The 14,662-nt window shown below is 38.8% G+C and overlaps 1 protein-coding gene across 6 annotated transcripts in view; it reads right to left on the bottom strand.

Moving 5' to 3' along the window:
* LOC132908983 (brain tumor protein) overlaps positions 1-14,662 on the bottom strand; it is a 155,075-nt gene that overhangs the window by 31,595 nt on the left and 108,818 nt on the right. For 3 of the 6 annotated variants that reach the window (XM_060963506.1, XM_060963505.1, XM_060963504.1), the window contains exon 2: positions 9,251-9,344. The exons of the other annotated variants lie outside the window; for them this stretch is intronic. The gene's annotated coding sequence lies outside the window, so the exon portion shown is untranslated. The remainder of the gene's footprint in view (positions 1-9,250; positions 9,345-14,662) is intronic. 6 annotated transcript variants of the gene reach the window in all.

The raw sequence follows: 14,662 nt of genomic DNA, 5'->3' as shown, positions 1-14,662 counted from the left end.
TAGAGTCGTAGGCACTCCGATCCAGTAGCAGGTCGTTCAAACTTTTGCAAGAGAGCAGAATTTGAAGGAGCGTTAAAATAAAAAGCACGCGAACAGTACTGCAAACTTGGTATCGAGCTAGTAGAACTATCGGCTAATATGCTTTTTGATTTTGTCGTAAAATCCGCCACAGTCTCGCGAGATAAACAACATACGATTCTGTTTGTGTTACCCGAGGTGACCTTGGTTTCGCTATGAAAGCAGAATATTTTTGGAATTCTCTTTATCCTCGTTTCTAGTACGCTCGACACGGATACGATTCGAAGCTCTCGTCGCGTGATAACAAATGGGAGAAAAATAGCGAGTCGCGTTATACCGCGCAACGCGTGTATGCAGAGAATCGGAGCAGATCCAAGTGTATCAGATCCCATTGCTAGTTACACGTTTAGAGCGAGTTTTACAGGGTTTCATCTGAAAAGTGTCTAGACATTCGATCCAACTCGAACGATCAAACTTTAAATAACCGACCAGCTGTTTCGATCACATGGCAAACGCCGTTAGAACGTTGGTGGGTGTATCTCGTTTTCGTGATAGACCATGGCGCATCTCTCGCGGTTAAAATAAACCTGTATTTTTAGAATACCCGCATGTATAGCGTAGGTGCTGTTTTATCTCTCTGCACGCGACGCGTCTGCAGGTCTATTCACCTCCTTGCGACCTTCGATCTTCCTTATTTTCTCCATCTATGAATACCATTTCGCGGATTCTCGACTCTGAATCCACGCGTCTTCACGCGTCTCTATCCAGCCGCTCTTAATTATCGTTAGCCGTTGATCAAACGATCGAAAACAAATTTTCTTTGGTGAAAAGTGAAACGACGGCAACGCTGTTACAACTTGTTCCTCGTTTCTTCCTCTCGACTGTTTCGTTGTAATTGTAGCGGTTGAAAGATCCTAAGACGGTCGAGTGTTCAATTACTTTATCAGCTTTTTTTGTAAAATTCACCGACCGTTCGTTCATTTTTCTTCCTCTTTCTAGGAGGCGAATATGCGTTGTAAGTCCGCTGCATTCCTCGGATCATTTTCGACTTGACAGCGTTGGACAGTTTCTCCAGTTTAGATAGCTTCGTTCGCGTTTTCTTAAAAAAGCGCATCAACGTCTATTTACGATTAAGAAGCGTTTTAATTATCCTATTTCTCCATAAATTCATAGTTTTTACGAAAACATTTAAATATTAATAACATTCTTTGATTTATCGTGCAACTGAATATTTATATATTTTTGTGTATACTAATTAAGTCCGAATATCTGCCTGCCTCTAGTACGTCGCGATTACAAAAATTTGATACTTGTAATTATGAAAATGGAACGTGGAACCCGATAATGGAACGCTTCACTGGAAAATAAGTACGATTTGGTACAAATGCCTATTGTAGTCACTATATATCCACTTTTACGCGATTGGACCTATCGGAGTACAATTTGCAAAAGTAAGTGGATCCGTGTTCCGTGGATTGTAACATTATACGGGGAAGTGTTGAAATGAAATGAAACGCAATAGCGTTCGCTTGGAAGCGGCTTGCAGCGAACAAGCGAGAAAGGAAAGTGGGGAAAACCAAATAGAGCGTAGGTCAGTTTTGCACAGGCGTGTGATTCGATTGCTCAGTCCCGTAAGTTCGTACGCGTTTAACACTGTCAACGCGAGATGTTCAAGGCGTTCGATTAAACCGCTTGCAGTGTATGCATGCATGTGGACCGTATTAAGCACGTTGCATTTATGTCACGTGACACGATCTCAAGCATCTGTAACTGCACGTTGGCATGCGATTCACCGATGGCAAGAGTACGCGTGATACGCAAGATAATTGCAGTGGTGAGAGTGGCTGCATCGGAACAATAAATTTATTGGAAGAATAGAGAGCGATAAAACGATTGATTTAACGTTCTGGCTTCTTTACACGTCGAAGCGAGATCGCGCAACGATAAATACAGTTGCGATTCTTTGCTGTAACGAGGCTCGTGGCTGTTACAATGCTTTATGCAATTTACATGCATAAATTAAGTAAAATCTACGCGTATAAAATTTCGACCAAACGAGCCAACAAGGATCCAAGAAAATAGCCAACGAGTGCCAGTTATTCGCCAACGATTCCATATTTATGTCACACGCTGATTAAAAGTCACGAAAGATGATCTTTGAAAAGGTATGAGATCAGGTGATTCTTACGAGGCTGAGTATTTCACGCACCGACCCTATACTTTCACGCCTATTAATTAAATGATCTGGAAAAGTGGAACCACTGCAAGTGTATAGTCTTTGTAGACCCATCTATTAAGCTGCGGAAAACGTTACACGCGAATGAGCTAAATTTCATCTTCCACTAGAGTCTCGTTTATTTCCTAATAATCAAAACGATTCGCAAAACGTTTCATTTAGTTTGTTTGCAGCAAGCAGTGGATATTTTGGCATAAGGAAGTACTACCGCGTGAATATAACAAATTACGCCACCTAATCTAAACTGGTGTGGCCACCTATGACCTATAACGATATCAACCGAGGGTTAAATGATTCTTCAATCTTATCTCTCCAAAAAAAGTTCGTATCTGAACGTTTTTCAGCAGCAATTAGTCATCGATAACGACTTAATTGATAACGAAACTCGAGTTCTCTTTAATACTTTCGTCGATATCAATTTAAGTCACCGTAGGAAAAGAAGATTCAACACCTAATCCTAAAGCTGACCCTAGCAAAGCATTTTCACACAATAACCGTCTTTAATTTGCCAAGCTTAATATACGCATTCTCGTTGAAAAGCCTTAATATTTGGTCAGATTAAATTACTCCTTATATTATACAATAGACCGTATTATCGTTTTACAAGTCAATTACATTTTTGCTATATAAAATATTAAGTTTCACTCCACTATATCGTATAATTTGTCCATTAAATTTGTCCATTTTCGAAACGACTACGATAACTGCTCAATACGAATTATTGTCAAGTACTTTTCCATAATTTTGGAATTTCTAGTACGCAAGCCATACTCTTCGATACCGTGCATAATCTAAAGACCCCTATACACGAAACATGCTGCGATGCATGCATCGACACCTAGGTTTCATGAAATCTGCGTCAACTTCGATTTACCTCCACATTACCGATTCCCCCTAGTTTGTGGCGCGATACCAACGCTGAAAGGCGTGTGCCAAAATGTCTGATCATTTCCCAACTGCGATATTGTTATTACCGATAATAGGAATGTCGATTATAAACGATATAAAATTAAAACTTTAAAAAGAGGCGCAGCAAGATGGCTAATAGAGACGAACGGATCCTTCGATACCACGTTATTCAAAGAACCAAGAACGAGGGAACCGAGCGATTATAGAAATTATTTGCCTGTGGATGAATCTGCTGCTCAACGTCCGTTGGATAAAACTCTGCTGTAAATTATATTTCGTATCGGTGCTACGTGTTTACACTTGAAATCCGAGTACGAATCGTGCCTCGTCCATTGACTAAGACACGATGATTCCGATCGGCGCACCGATACAAGTCGCTTGCGATGCCGATTCTCCGATATCGAACTACGTACATTGCAGCATGTGTCGTGAAACTTAATCATACGTCCGTTTTTAACCGGGAAAACAAGGAAAGACGTATTGATCGCGGCGATATCGCGCGAACGAAAGTCGCTCGTCCGCATAGGGCCCAAGCGTTGATGCATGGCGCCGCATCGTGGTTCAAGTTGCAACGTGTATAGGGGCCTTAAAAGCGTGTGCCGAATCGAACGCACGTCGTATTCTTCGAAGTTGTCAACGAATTGTCAATGAATTTGAACGTCGTAACAGAAATTCGTTGAACATTCAAGAAAAAGATAGGCTAATTGTTTAGAAAGCTGCTGCAACCCTGGGTTTCGATGATTTTGAATATATTGCTGGGGGCATGATTCCGAACAACTTTTGATTATTTTCGTACGTGTTAGCGTTCGCTGTTGGCTGGATAAACCGACGCCTAACTGAAATTTATACAAACCATAAACCAAAGACAGGAATTAGGTTGCCTGGTTAGCTGCTCTCGCAGCACGAGGAAAAATCGACACGAAAGAAAACTATGGGACGAAGAAAATGGGCTATCTCGGAGCAGCAAACCACTTTCAAATATTTAGGAACGTGCTGCTGCAGACTGCTGGATAGCTGAAATTGCGGCTATTCTAAATAGCTATGTTTTCGTGTAATTCTTTCAAAGTTTGATTTTATTACCAAATTTGTTTTTGTCTTCTATGAAGATATAGTACCCAACGCCAATATTCCATAGTCGGGTAACTACCCCATATTGGATACAGTTTCCGTCTTTCTAATATTACTTCGATATTGAAAATTCATAGCGTGGAAAACATACAAGTTGCCGTAAGTTGAGCGTAAATGTACGATCAAACACCTATAAAAATTTTTTATCGCGATTCATCTTGTAAGAATAACATCCGAGAAACGACATGGTATTTGGCTACTTTACTATTATGCGCAGCTACGTTGATTCCTAGGAAGCAAATGTAGCAGTTCGATTGGAGCGTAGCTTTGTAATTAGAATATATGTTGTCAGAAATAAGCGAGCGTCGGAATACTTTCGAACGACTGTGTACCTTAAGACGAGAGGGTGGAAATCGTATGTCAAAAGTCTAACGTGGAAAAAGGATCGTGTAGGTGCGCTGACTTTGCGTTCTCAGGGCCCGGGGAATGCAAAACGGTGAAAAAGAAGATGACCGAGGGTTCGTTCGCAGGGCAACAACCAAGTTGCCGCGAGGCAGGGGAAAAGAAGAAGAAGGAAGTGGAAGAGAAGGAGAGGCAGAAGAGGGAGAAAGCGAAGAAAACGACTATAGACGAGCGAAGAAAACGACCGTAGACGAGCAAAGAAAAAGAGCTCCGGTGATGTAGGAGACAGCAACATCCTTAGAGGCTTCCATGTTTCCATTGAATTAAAATTGGATTTTCTTTGAAGAGATCGATATTGTCTATCAGACTGGATTTTTATGCAAATTCAGTTTTTCAGAATAAGATTAATAAAGCGAAGATCGGTAAAAAGTTGTTTCACCACCAAGTACTTTAGAAAATGGTATACTTTGAATATTCCGTACATTTTTCGCGTACGCGCATCTGTGTATTTCCTACATAAAAATCTATAAAAATCTACGTTCTATCGATTTATCGATTATTATTACCAAGAAAAGATTAAAAGATCGTTAAGTAAGATTAGAAAGTAAAGAATTCGTGAATTCGCTTCTTCTATTAACGCTCATTTGTTTAAAATTCATCATAGCCATTAGTGCACGTTCTTTGCACGCTCGTCGCAATTCTTTAAAAACGCATTTTAAAGTCTCACTTGACATATATTTTGCCTACTCTCGAGAGACTCGTTTTCCGCGTATATAGGGATAAATGCATCGATTGTTGTTCTATTTTAAAGAAGCACGAAGAGGAACGAGTAATTATTTGTACAAGAATTAAAATAGCATTAAATAGCGCATAGAAGGACGATCTTCTTTAAATAACATCGAAAAATGAAAATACTATTTTTTCTACTAATCATCTTATAAAATATACGTTGCTAGAAGTATTTCGTAGAAATTAATTCCTCTTATTAAAGTTGTAGAAATTACTTCTTTCCATTAGAATTGTAAAAATTATGAAATTACTTTCCAACTACCGTGCACAAACACACATTTTCTAGTTTTCTACTTTAAATATCACCGTAACGAAGACTAAAAGCTTCTGCATTTTTCTATTACATATACAGTAGCGGATAAAAGAAAGTTAAAAATTGGTACACTATGAATCTTGGTAATCGTTGTACTAAAAATTGTTTGGCATATCGTTAACGGTAAGCTACTTTGCGATACGCGGTACATCTATCACTCTTATTAAATATAAATTAATTTGTAAAATTACTCTTGTCCTTTTGCTCCTTTTATTTCACAAATTTCTTTCTGTCCGCCGCTGTATACAAACGCATAAAGATATCGCCAATAATTTTCCCACTAAAAATAAATCCACGCTACAGGCCATTAATATTTGGACACCTATTCGTTACATTAGTCCAAAAAGCCTAAGAAATTTGTCCTCGATAATTACTTCGCGATAGGAGGTACGTACGATGCGAATAAATTAACTTATCTACGATCAAACAGTTAGGAAACAAAAACAACGAAAAGCATTCGACGTTCGCTAAGTATCATCAGCAGTGGGCTCTCGTTCGAGACTATTTAGTTTTCCTTAATGAAATTCCGTTTCTGTCTCCTACCGTTTCAGAGCTATAAATTGTCCTAGTCGCGTGGCACACGTTGTATAGTAAGTTATTACAAATATTTTCATTTACGTTACGTTACGACTTCGCTACGACTTTACGTTGATTCAAGAGGCTGTAAAATCGATTTATCTGGACACGTCGCAACCTTGCGAGGAAAGCGAAAGAACCTCGAAAACGTAATTTTCCAGTTATCGCTCCTCCACCAATTACGAAGATCTCTTTCATTTATCTTCGTAATTTGGATGCCAGAGAGCAGTTACGTCGCTTTTGCCGATTTATGCGGCACTGTACTGTATCCTACGAACGTGGTTTTTCAGACTGAAGAACTGAAAATGAAAAAAGCAGAACCTGTTTTACGAGCATTATCCTTCTCGTTCACGAATCTGATTTAATTACGTTCGAAGACACTTTTTCGCTTCTTTTGGACAACTCACCTTTTCGAATCGACACCTTTTTCTCGCAAGACCGCGATACGACGTACGTATAATCGAACAAGATTCGCTGATCGTGGAAATTTACAATTTTTATTCGCGATCAGATTTCTGTTACCTTATTTATAGATTTTTTCATAGATGGACGAAGATTTGCTCGTTTGCCGATGCGATCAAAGCGATATCAAAATTCGGCATTCAAATGTGGAAAGTTACGTCCCATTTCTGTCGAATATCGTTCGCGTGAGTACACCGCAGATCGTTCAGTTCCACAGAGAAATTTCTTCCACTCTACTTGCTCCATGCAAGCCCTGTAGCATCGATGGCTCGCATTCCAGGCGCTGCAGTTGCATCACCATAAATAAGCGCCTGCGAAGCCCCCAATTAAATGTCAAACTATACCAGGCTATTCTTTTTTTAATAACCTATCCTTATCGATGAGAGTAGCCGCTGTGTACCACCTAGACGTCTATACCACGGATAAACAGAATCTCCGTTCTATCTAATTTCCGATCGACGTTCTCGCGCGTTCGTCTTTGTTGCTTGTTTGCGCAGCTCTCCAACTAAGAAAATGTGGTTCGATCCAGACAAGACACGTTACCGTTCTGCGATGAATATATCGACAACGAGCGAATCAATTGGTCGGCCGAATTAAACGGTTGTGAAACGCGCTCCAGAATTCCATCACTGAAAACGAGAAAATCATGAAAGTGTATGCCTCTTACGTGCAAATTAGTAACGTATTCTTGAAATGTACCGCGACTAGCGTTTGTCTTTGTTAGAAAAACAGAAGCAAGAATTAGATTCTCGTAGAATATAGGTATATCTTTGTGTAAAAGTTCTAATTATCCGCGGCCCAAATCAGTTTCCTAGATTGCACCATTTATGCGTCAATTACAGCGCTAAAATTGTTCTCAAATTTTTCTGCTCGAAACAACGAACACGTTTGTTAACGATTTACGGGGCGATTTACGGGGTATCGTGCGTTGGATTAAAGATTAAACGACACAAAGCGAAAGACTCACAGGTCGATTAATTTCGCCGTGGTATCGAAAACGGTGGATTTGTTTGGCTCGGCTAGGCTTAGTTCGTTTTGCATCGGCTCGTTGGCTAGACAGAGGATGCTGGATGGCGTTAGTTACGAGATTAATCGATCGTCCGAGTTGCAGTGTCTGGGGTGCGCGTAAAGCAGCAGCGATTAAACGGCATGTCGAGCAAGGCCGTAAAATCTTCGCCAGGTGCACTGACCTACCCTACGGTGATTAAGAAGAGTAAGAAGCGTTCATGGCGAGTGACGCAGCCGGAGAAGGCAGCGCACATCGAATAATTGATGGCTGACTCGAGAGAGTAAGGCGCCTTTGCGCGATATGCTATGCACGTATGCTTGACGTAATAAAACGTCCGTGTGTGCACGCCGAGGCTATTACTTTTTACTCGACGAAATATCCTCTCTCGCGGAACTCATTTGCCAATGATCAACCGAAACGCAACCTTGTCTCCCGATACCTATCGGTACGAATGCACGCTTCGTTATCACGACGGCAAAACAGGGTTAATCGCTTGCTCGTTTTCACCGTTCGTTAACAACGTTGAACAACTCGCCAGCAAATTAACTAAATTACAAGATATCGAAACGTAAGGTAATTATGCGATAATGGCCAGATAATACGAGCACGAGTTTGAACAACTTTTCTCGGTCGATATTGTAAGAATTTCATCAAAGAGGTGTACCTGTTTTTTTACGTACAGCGAGTGTAACAAACTGCGAATTTGTAACAAACTGGATGGTCAACGAAAAGAATTTGAGGAGAAACGCGATTCGTCGTTGCTAGAAGACGATCGGGTAGACTATGCCCATATCACTCGTACTGTTGCCGTTGACGTAAGATCGGTTGTACGTGGATCATCGCATCGTCACAGTATGAACGTAAGTATATGTTAGTGTGCGTATATATGTGTACGTATTTTCTCTTCCTTAGATGTAGCTAATTTTCTTTCCTTCAACTTATTTTGTTACTTTGAAATTCTAAAAAATGGCGAGATTATAGCATCGAATGCCACTGCGTTCTCTTTATTTTACTTGAAATCAAATAAATTAGCGTTTAGTATTTTTACACGATCAATTTATGCGAACGCCTAACAATAGGTAACATGTAAACGCCTTACGTGACTCTCGTGCTCCGCAGCAGATACGAGTTTGCAACATTGTCGAGGAAACGTTTCGTGGAATCTTCTTACATGAATGCGAAGCGACACGAATTCCCACTAACTGAGCGAAAAATCATAGGTGGTAGGGAAAAATAAGCGGATTGTTATTGTATAAACGAATCTACCTGTCCTCCAACAGGTTCGTACAAACAGAGTTCTGCCGTGATGCTGTTCTCAACGCAGATTTTCCTGTTCTCTTCGATACTCTTTCGCGTGAAAATGGCATTCGTGTTGTTTACACCGACGGACGTAAAGCAGACATTTATTGATTTGTAACACGGCACGTTTTTAATATACGTATGTAAACATACAAACGGAATACTTTACCCTCAATGCGTAAGCCTTGTAGATCTCACATATAGGCTCTCGCAGACTTATAGTTTCGAAGCAGCACCTCGATCAACAACAGTGCAGGACTCACCTGTAAATAAAAAATAAAGTCCGTGTTATTTCGAGTTGAAAATAAAAGCGACCATACAGTCGTTGAAATATTTCAAATACAGCGATCGATTAAAATTTAACTAGAAACTCTTTACGTATATGTTATGCAAAACATTTTGAAACTTCATTAGCATTGACACGAATATTTTGACTATATTTGCAAAATTTGATACGCGTCTGAAAACATAGTTTTCAAGTTACAACAGATTTATTACAAGCACATATTTCGCAGAGATCGGCAAAGTATTTGGTCGCTCGATTATTCGCTGCATTTAGCCGGACCATCTTTAGCGCCAATTGTGCGTTTCAGACCACTGTTCGCGCTGTATGCAAATTTTTCACCAAGCGTATGTTTGCGATCAATCTCTTGTATCTCTGTATACAATTTCGAATAGATTTCATATCTTGCTATTATAATTACGATAGCCGTGTCTCGTTGCAGGGCTACAGAAATTTCAAAGACTCGTATATTGGTGAAAATGTTCCAACACTTTTGTATTTTCTTTATCCTCATAGACGATATATCGAAACGTATAAAAATATAAATGCAAAAGTATAGTATAACATTAAAATCTACTACAAATATTGATAAGAGTTTCGTTGCATCGCACGCACTATATTTTCCTAAACGTAAGAGAGATAGGAAAACCAGAAAGCAAATACAATTTGTAGAAGTAAATCACATCCTAAGTGCAGATAAATAATCTTCGAAGATAGTAGTAGAACATATTTCACTCATTCGCTACGTCCAACAAAGTATTTCAACGCGGATCAACGACCAATTAAAGCGAAGTTACGTATCGCGCTAGTCTTGGTAGATTTATCTTGCTGTAAGGCGCAACGTATAGCCCAACTTGTACTTCTGCGAATATAATTTCTCGGTAAAGACGACGACCGGTGACAAAGATACTTTCCACGACCCACTGAACAAGTACAAACGTCTCCATTGTGCGTCAGAGTAATAAAAATGTCATTTCCAACTAACGGAACGCGACATAAAAGAAGTTTCCCAAAAGAAGTAGATCATTTGAACAGCCTATAGATTTATACGAAACTGGACCAATTCCTTGACCGAGTAATAATAATTATCTGCCAATTAACAGCACTGACTAAAATAACTGTATCGATTTGATACGTCCAGTGGGAAGTCGAGGATGAGCGCATCGATATTTATATACTTTTCAACAATCCGACCTATGTTTTAGCCATTTTTCAAAGGCAAGCAAACGAAGAAACTTGTTTTCGATCTTTTTCAATATGGAACGCAGGGATCGTGGAGATCCTTCCGCCTTGAACGTGTTAGGAATGTAAATACTATTTAAATATTTATTTATCTATAGAATACACGTAATTATAGTCGCTGATACTTATCTCCTCCCCCCGTTAGTATGTTTTTCACGCAATTGTAGATAAGACAGATGCTTCGGTGATCTCGTTTAGCTGAGACAGCCTGTATAATAAAGAAATATCAAGTACAATGTGAAAACCGCTGTGAAAGTACGAAGAAAAACCGCGAAGGAAGTTGTGTTGATAGTTCTAATAATCGGAAGAGTTCTACGCGTTCGTTTATTTGATCTAAATGTTCGAAATTTTCCATTTCTACGACAATCGCGAGAACGTATCGCAAGGTGGCTCGAGTTGAGAAAGAAAATCCTCATAGGCGTAGAAAAAATAGAAGTATCTGCTTGGAATTCAACCAAGTAACATAAACTCCGATCCCGTCTCTCGAACAAGAATGGTACAATAGCATAAATATGCAGTTGGAAAAGCTAAGAAACGACGCTCCGTGTAGCATAAATTTATTTTCAGATACCTACGGATAACCGGAAACGGTGCAACGAAGCGAAACTTCCGGCGAAGTGGACATCTATGCGTCGAATACAGACACACACACACGATCGAAATAGCGTGAAAATGTTTACCGCGTAAAAGACGTAATAATTTAGTTAGTTTCTCTGATTGCGATTTGATACGTTTCAATGCCATTTTTCACATACATATATTTGTTGAACAAAATAAGGAAAACACGTCTTACATGTCGTGCATCTTCTGCTTAGTGCTGAAAATGTGTGGTCGGCGAGTTGTTCAAATTCAGATTAATATACTCTACGCGTTCGTTTACGAAATTTGGTTTGTTTATTAGCAGCGTACTGTTGCATTCATTGTACTATATGTCGGATCTTAAACTGGGTCTACGCAACTCCAAAAGCATTCCACAGACCGCTGATCCTATCCAGCAGTGGATTGCAACTGGAATAATGCAAACAGCGTTTTTATAATCAACTAGTGTAAACCTAACTTTACAGGCTTTGAAAGAGGCCAAATTACTAGTGCCCATCCAGCTGGTACATCGGTAAGAAAAATCTTGAATTTTCGTATCCAAGCAGACGTAGCATTATGGTTTATTTTGTAGAACAAAGTTACGAGCAAATTTTCTCTTCGCTAGGGGAACTTGAAAAACACGAAAATTACACGAATTAAATATCATTCGGGGTCTGTATAATTCTATTTAGAGGAGAATGAAAACTGTGTTGCGTATATTAACGAAGAATTTTTCAAATTAACGAGCCGTTTCCATCATTCCGTCTCATTGTTAAATTCCTATTTAATATTTCGCAATTAGCGCTTTTCGGCAAAGATTAAGGCGGATAGAAGGTGTGAGATTGATACCATATGAACTTTAGCAATTTTTATACATTTTATCTTTTACCATATTTGCAACAGTCGTCCATTCTGTGATACGTTTACTCGCCGATCTTATTGAATGTAAATCTGTTACGGAAAACTATGGTGTCTTGCTAGCATGCTATATTAGCTGACGCTATACGAGCTATCGACATAGCTGTTTTCAGTTTACTCGGATTTAGCTGGGATCTAGCTAGTTACATTTTAAACAATGAAAAATGTCATCCTTTGCGTGTTTTCCAAAGACAGTGGTGTATAAACTATCACAAATCCTTGAAAGGCGCGGTTTTTGAATACAGAAAAGATATTATAACTGCAAGCACGTTCAAGTGTCGACTAATCGCGCGGTCGTTCCAATTCGAAGGAAACATCGATTTCAACCTTCGGTGCATAAAACGGGATCATAATGACGAGATTCGGTGCAATGTGCCAGGAAATAAAAAAATTCTAATTGTCATCGGTGAATCTAAAACGTCGTTCGTGAAAACTTACTACAGAAATATGGATCTATCGAAAAATTTAAATAAGGAAACGATAACTACTCGGACAGCGAGAATACGTTTCTTTTGGTTTAATACTACTTTTTAAAATAAAAGTACGGTAATAATAAATTACTCGATGAGGCTCAAAGCAGATATCAACGAAATCAATAACGAACGAAAGAAGATGAACAAGAGAGATCGATTTTTTCGAAATACCGATCGATGGACTTGTTGCGCTGTTTCGGGATTCATGGCCACGATGGTTATCGCAATTTAAACGGATTCTCGTTCCATTACCAATATTTCAAGGTTCTCAACGAAAATGCCGTTTTTCAATAAATATTGACGATGCATGTTGATCCTTTTAGTCGAGAACCTTGAAATATTGACAATTTATATCGATGGTCTGAGGCCGCGCTTATATTTCATAAACTTTCTTTTGTCCACCGCTGTATCTACGATATTATACAAATATAGCGCAGATACGTATTCAACGTTTTCTAAATAACGTCAACGTATCGTCTCTTTTATACCAAAATCATTAATATGTAAATTTTTAGTTTTTCATTAAAGAAATAGGTTAAATGTTTTCCTCTCGTTCCGAGCTATATATATGTCTATATATAGACTAAAAAGACGAGTGTTTAGTTTTTGTATTTTACAATAATGCTCGTCTACGTTTTAGTAAGTGCACTGGGAAACTGTTATGGAAAGATTCTCGATGAATTTGCCAAATAAATCGGCCGAGCGCGCGTCGACGTCGTAGCAGGATTGTTTTACTTGGTGTGTGTCAGTTTGGCCTGTTCTTTTTTTTTTTTTAATATTATTTTACCATAATTATTGGTATGCCTTTTCTCGTTGCCGACGTACTTGCCTGTGATACTCCTAAGTATTTACGAGCTGAATATCGCGTTTTCAACTATTTAAAATTACAAATATGCACATCCTGTAGTGTTCGAATTATGCGATATTCCGTGTTTGCGTTACTTTCTTTTTATAGGTTGTTTTATTTATAAGATACCAGGATGTTCCCTTTCAGCAGGAAGCGAAATCGACGAAAAAGAAAACTGTGGGAAGGCGAAACGATGGCTCGAGTCATAAAAATGATTCGAGAAAAGAAAATGGGCTGCCTCGAAACAGCAAAGCACTTTCGAGTGGTCACGAATGTGTGGCTACTGAATTCGATATCTGGATTTGCGACTACCGTAAGTAGCTATTTTACGATACAATTCTTTTAAAATGTGGCTTTATTACCACGAAAGAAGAAAATAAAAAGAACTATCTTTTGTTTGTTTTCTATAAAAATGTAGCACCTAACGTTAGTGCTCCATATTTTTGTACTCGTTCCATATTAGGTACAATTTTTGTCTTTCTAATATTACTTCGCTATTGGAAATCGCTCATAGCGTTAAAGGTACAAAAGTGATCCTAAGTTGAGCGTAAATATACGATGTAGTACCCACAGAAATCTTTCTTCGCTTTTTTTTCATTCGAAAAATAGCGTGGCATTCCATTTACTTTCTTCTTCTACTACTATTACTACTGATAGTTAATAGTTCGATAGATGATAAACGGTAGGGTAGGTAATAGTAAAATTAGAGCGAAATAAGTTTGTGAGACGATCAGATGAGAATACCAGGCAGGAAGAAAAATAATCGTAAACCGAATTCCTTTTGGCTGAGAAGCTGAAAAATAAAGTATACCACTACGATAGAAAGAATAGGACCTAAGCGAGAACTTTTACCCATTAAATATCATAAAGAGAGCTATACTTTGTATATTTCATATGTTTCTGCTTATCGCGTGCATTCTATGTATTTATGTATCTTTGGATTTCACATAATTGTACGTAGTCGCTAAGGTAAGCAGATGGTTTCAGAAAATAACAGAAAATTATTTCTGGGCAATCGTTCCATACGAATACCTGCAATAAAGAGTGTACAAAGCAAGAAAATATTTGCCAGCGGCACGATAAGATAAAATAGAATAAGTGACGTGTCAAGGAAACCTGTTGATGACAAGGAGAGACGACTTCAACGAGGCGTGATCGACGTTTCAATTCGTTGCACAGTCATTTGACAATATTGCGATTCTAGGGTGACACGATAATATTTACACGGCTTCTTTCTAC

This window comes from Bombus pascuorum, chromosome 7, assembly GCF_905332965.1.
Source record: "Bombus pascuorum chromosome 7, iyBomPasc1.1, whole genome shotgun sequence".
Lineage (NCBI taxonomy): Eukaryota > Metazoa > Arthropoda > Insecta > Hymenoptera > Apidae > Bombus > Bombus pascuorum.
This window is presented reverse-complemented; position numbering and strand designations above follow the sequence as displayed.